Source organism: Alosa alosa, chromosome 15 (assembly GCF_017589495.1).
Source record: "Alosa alosa isolate M-15738 ecotype Scorff River chromosome 15, AALO_Geno_1.1, whole genome shotgun sequence".
Taxonomy (NCBI): domain Eukaryota; kingdom Metazoa; phylum Chordata; class Actinopteri; order Clupeiformes; family Clupeidae; genus Alosa; species Alosa alosa.
Genome location: NC_063203.1, coordinates 16,508,765 through 16,514,764, shown reverse-complemented (window position 1 = coordinate 16,514,764; position 6,000 = coordinate 16,508,765).

Below are 6,000 nucleotides of genomic sequence, written 5' to 3'. Positions count from 1 at the left end.
TTGGTCAGGGACCGTCTTTAGAATTTTGGTCCAGCACCATGTTTAGAATGTTAATCCTGGACCAATTTGTCCAGGGACCGTCATTACAATGTTGGTCCAGGACCATGTTTGTCTCTTTACAATGTTTATCCAGGACCGACATTAGAATTTTGGTCCAGGACCGTGTTTACAATGTTGGTCAGACCGAACTTTACAATGTTTCTTTTTTGGTTCAGGACCCCAGGACCATCTTTAATGTTGCTCCAGGACCCACATTGTCATGTTTGTCAGGACCGTCATTACAATGTTGTCTTTACAATGTTGGTCAGGACCCGTCTTTAATGTTGGTCAGGGACGTCTTTAAAATTTTGTCTTTAATGTTGGTCCAGGACCCATTGTCATGTTTGTCCAGGACTGTCATTACAATGTTGGTCAGGACCCACATTGTCATGTTTGTCCAGGACCGTCTTTTTGTCATGTTTGTCCAGGACCGTCTTTAATGTTGGTCCAGGACCGTCTTTAATGTTGGTCCAGGACCCACATTGTCATGTTTGTCCAGGACTGTCATTACAATGTTGGTCCAGGACCGTCTTTTTGTCATGTTTGTCCAGGACCGTCTTTTTGTCATGTTTGTCCAGGACCGTCTTTTTGTCATGTTTGTCCAGGACCGTCTTTTTGTCATGTTTGTCCAGGACTGTCATTACAATGTTGGTCCAGGACCGACTTTACAATGTTGGTCAGGACCCACATTGTCATGTTTGTCCAGGACTGTCATTACAATGTTGGTCCAGGACCGTCTTTACAATGTTGGTCCAGGACCCATTGTCATGTTTGTCCAGGACTGTCATTACAATGTTGGTCAGGACCCACATTGTCATGTTTGTCCAGGACCGTCTTTACAATGTTGTCTTTAATGTTGGTCCAGGACCGACTTTACAATGTTGGTCAGGACCCACATTGTCATGTTTGTCCAGGACTGTCATTACAATGTTGGTCAGGACCGTCTTTACAATGTTGGTCAGGACCCACATTGTCATGTTTGTCCAGGACCGTCATTACAATGTTGGTCAGGACCGTCTTTACAATGTTGGTCAGGACCCACATTGTCATGTTTGTCCAGGACTGTCATTACAATGTTGGTCAGGACCGTCTTTACAATGTTGGTCCAGGACCGACTTTACAATGTTGGTCAGGACCGTCTTTACAATGTTGGTCCAGGACCGACTTTACAATGTTGGTCAGGACCGTCTTTACAATGTTGGTCCAGGACCGTCTTTTTGTCATGTTTGTCCAGGACCGTCTTTAATGTTGGTCCAGGACCGTCTTTAATGTTGGTCAGGACCGTCTTTACAATGTTGGTCCAGGACCGTCTTTTTGTCATGTTTGTCCAGGACCGTCTTTTTGTCATGTTTGTCCAGGACTGTCATTACAATGTTGGTCCAGGACCCATTGTCATGTTTGTCCAGGACTGTCATTACAATGTTGGTCCAGGACCGACTTTACAATGTTGGTCCAGGACCGACTTTACAATGTTGTCTTTAATGTTGGTCCAGGACCGTCTTTTTGTCATGTTTGTCCAGGACTGTCATTACAATGTTGGTCAGGACCCACATTGTCATGTTTGTCCAGGACCGTCTTTAATGTTGGTCCAGGACCCATTGTCATGTTTGTCCAGGACCGTCTTTACAATGTTGGTCCAGGACCGACTTTACAATGTTGGTCCAGGACCGTCTTTACAATGTTGGTCCAGGACCGACTTTACAATGTTGGTCAGGACCGTCTTTACAATGTTGGTCCAGGACCATCTTTAATGTTGCTCCAGGACCCACATTGTCATGTTTGTCCAGGACCGTCATTACAATGTTGGTCAGGACCCACATTGTCATGTTTGTCCAGGACCGTCTTTACAATGTTGGTCCAGGACCATCTTTAATGTTGCTCCAGGACCCACATTGTCATGTTTGTCAGGACCGTCTTTACAATGTTGGTCAGGACCCACATTGTCATGTTTGTCCAGGACCGTCTTTACAATGTTGGTCCAGGACCGTCTTTACAATGTTGGTCAGGACCGTCTTTACAATGTTGGTCCAGGACCCATTGTCATGTTTGTCCAGGACCGTCTTTAATGTTGGTCCAGGACCGTCTTTTTGTCATGTTTGTCCAGGACCGTCTTTACAATGTTGGTCCAGGACCGTCTTTTTGTCATGTTTGTCCAGGACCGTCTTTTTGTCATGTTTGTCCAGGACTGTCATTACAATGTTGGTCAGGACCCACATTGTCATGTTTGTCCAGGACCGTCATTACAATGTTGGTCCAGGACCATCTTTAATGTTGCTCCAGGACCCACATTGTCATGTTTGTCCAGGACTGTCATTACAATGTTGGTCCAGGACCGACTTTACAATGTTGGTCCAGGACCGACTTTACAATGTTGGTCCAGGACCGACTTTACAATGTTGGTCCAGGACCGTCTTTTTGTCATGTTTGTCCAGGACTGTCATTACAATGTTGGTCAGGACCGTCTTTACAATGTTGGTCCAGGACCGACTTTACAATGTTGTCTTTAATGTTGGTCCAGGACCGACTGAAGTGTGGTTCAAAGCGCCCATGTCACGTGACCATGGCTTAGTGAGGCTTAATTGGTGTTTCAATTTGGTTTGGACAGGTGGCACACTTGCGTGCGAGCCAATTACCGAGTAAACACCTGTTTGATCTAAATTACAAAGTCCCAGAATGCTTAAAGTCATTCAAACACATCCTATCTTCGTGGTTTTGTGAGGAGAGAGATTTTTAAGAGATATAGCGACATAGAGACATATAGATATATAGCGATTTATAGTGCATTCTTGTGATTGATAGGTTAGTGATATAGATTAATTGACAGGCTAGAGACAGACAGTAAGCGATAGTTTAGATAGATATAGTCTAGTGGCGTTAATATTTAGATAGTAGCAGAAGTAAAAAAAATATATGGCCGGATGCCTTTATTTCAAGAACAGCTGACCCTTTGAAATACTGGCAGGAGAGGAGAGTGGTTTATCAAACCTAACTGTGATAAAAAAAATATTTGTGCATGCCAGCAACAAGTATGCCTTAATGAAAGAATTTTTTCCAAGGCTGGGGAGGTTTATTCAAAACAAGAAACAGATTAAATGCCAAGGCGGCAGAACAACTGTTATTCCTAAATAAAATGTATGTTGACATACAAAAATGTGTTGTTTATTTTTCCCATGTTGTACCTGATTAGTCTAACCTGCTTCACATGTATCCTTTATTTCCCTACAACATGTTCCAAAAAACCCTGGGCCATAAGCATAGCCTACATTTTAAAACCATTGTAGCATTTTCCTCTCCAGCATATTCCAAAGGATAATGTACTATGAAACTGAAATAACAAAACATCTAACTGGCAGATATAAAAATGTTCTAGTTACTGAGCATATACTAGTCTGAAATTTCTAAGCACCAGCAGTGGAGTTGAACACCGACGCTCGGCCGAAATAACAATGTGTTAACCACTGAACCACGTGGCTGTGGGCCGAAATCTTGCGTTCCATGTTGGCTATTTATATTCTTCGTCTGGAAGCAGTTGTGCTTCACGGTCAAAATGTGATGTTAGCAAAACTGGCCACTAGATGTCACCATGGAGTTACGTGTGTCGGATTGTTTCGAAACCTCGACACATTCCGGCGCAATTGCTTCGAACGTTTCGTTGTTTCACAAAGCCTCGTTCTGCCCATCCCTACTTATTACCCAGCACCAATATATCTAATAAAACCTTTTGGAAGTACCATTAATGATATGTTATAAAATATTATAAAATATACCCGACCGAGGACCGGATATTTTAAAATTAAATAAAAGAAAACCGAATATTGATCCTTCATTTAAATTTCCAGTATTATCGTTACGTGGTAAATAGGAAGTGGAACCAAGTCAAGCAGCATGCGTGTCTTGCTGCAGAAAGCTACGTTGTCTGATGGACAAAGCACATAACGATGACAACTCTTTGCTGTCATTGTGAAGCGTGTAGCCCACCTCACGGTTATGGAATGGAAATATCATGCATATCGATGATTCTGCCATTTTTATAGCTGTAACAGTAAGTGTTTACATTAATATAATGTTCCCCATACACAAAAAATATTTGAAAAATATTTTCACAATACAGTATATTTTGAAATATATGTACATATTCAAAGTTGACACTTAACATATATTTCAATATATTTTCCAAATAAGTGGCCTTAACGACCCACACTCAGTCAGTCTCCATAGCTTAACATGGTAAAAGTCAATCCCCTACTAAACATATTTCTTAAACTGCTGTTCCATGTCCCACCCTCTTAAATTATAGTATAAACAGATTAATGAATGAATCAATGAAATTTAATTGAAACAGTGATGTATCGCTTGACCATCCATTTGGGTCCAGACCAAAGCAGATTGTGTGCAGACTGGTATTTCTTATGATGGACCTGGACCAACATCCCTGCGATGGAACCGGACCAACTTCCCTGTGATGGACCTGGACCAGCTTCACTGTGATGGACCTGGGTCAACTTCCTTATGATGGACCTTGACCAACTTCCCTGTGATGTACAGGGACAAACTTCCCTATAATGGGCCTGGAATAAACAAAGCAGACAAAAATAATTTGCAGCTTATTGTATAAAGGTTTAAACATGGCAAGTTTCTCAGAAATGTAGCAAAAAAGAAAAACAGTCTAACGACAACTGACAGATCTGTATTGCCTATTAGCAGGCTATTTTTTTGTATTTTACCTAGCCTAGCAGCTAACATTAGCACAAATTACCATGGCTACAACGTTGCTAAATGAGCTTCAAAGCTATATCAACTATTGGGTCTCTTCTTGGTAATAGGCTAAAGCAGTCACTTTTGTTTGTTGTACATTTTCCAGGAGTGACATCACCATGTTGGTTCAGGACCGTATTTACAATGTTGGTCCAGGATTAACATTGTAAAAACGGTGCTGGACCAAAATTCTAAAGACAGTCCTGGACAAACATGACAATATGGGTCCTGGACCAACATTGTAAAGACGGTCCTGGACAAATATGACAATGTGGATCCTGGACCAACATTGTAAAGACAGTCCTGGACAAACATGACAATGTGGGTCCTGAACCAACATTGTAATGACAGTCCTGGACAAACATGACAATGTGGGTCCTGGACCAACATTGTAAAGACGGTCCTGTGCCAACATTCTAAAGTCGGTCCTGGAACAACATTCTAAAGTCGGTCCTGGAACAACATTCCAAGACCAACATGGCAACGTCGCTCCAGGACCACCAAAGCTACTGCTTTAGCCTATTACCAAGCTACATTAGTAGTCCAAAAGTGTGCTCCTTAGCCAGTGAACTAACATAACACCGGCTTGGCACTTCACATAGTTGCATGCTGCATCTACCTATTAGCAAGCTAATTTGGTAGCATAAATGTATGTTCCCTAGCCTAGCCTCTAACATAATAACAACGGCACCAAGATTGCTAAATGAGCTTCAAAGCTACTTCAACTACTGTATCCCTTCAAAATAAGTTATTTAAAAGATGCATAGCCACTGAATTACCTATTAGGAAGCTAATGTATTACAGTAAATGTATGGTCCCTAGCCTGGCAGCTAACATTAGACAAACATGGAACAAAGTCGGCTAAAACGAAAATATCTAAGGTGCATATATTCAGATTCCACTCAGAATTATTTAAACTATTTTACACACAAATATACAAGGACCTACCTGTATTGAGATACAAGTTATCCCACTGGTAACCCACTGGTTATTTCTGGAGGGAAATTTCAAAATGGCAATGGGAGAAGCAGAAGGCTCACATTGAAGACATCACAAGGCTGTGATTGGTTAAAGAGTCTTTAGAATAGGCGTGTTCGACTTGAGGCAGATCTGTGCAGATCTGACTTGATGTGATGCATGCTGGGTTGAACACAATGCATACTGGGATGGACGCAATGCTTGCTGGTTAGAAATTCTGTCCGACTT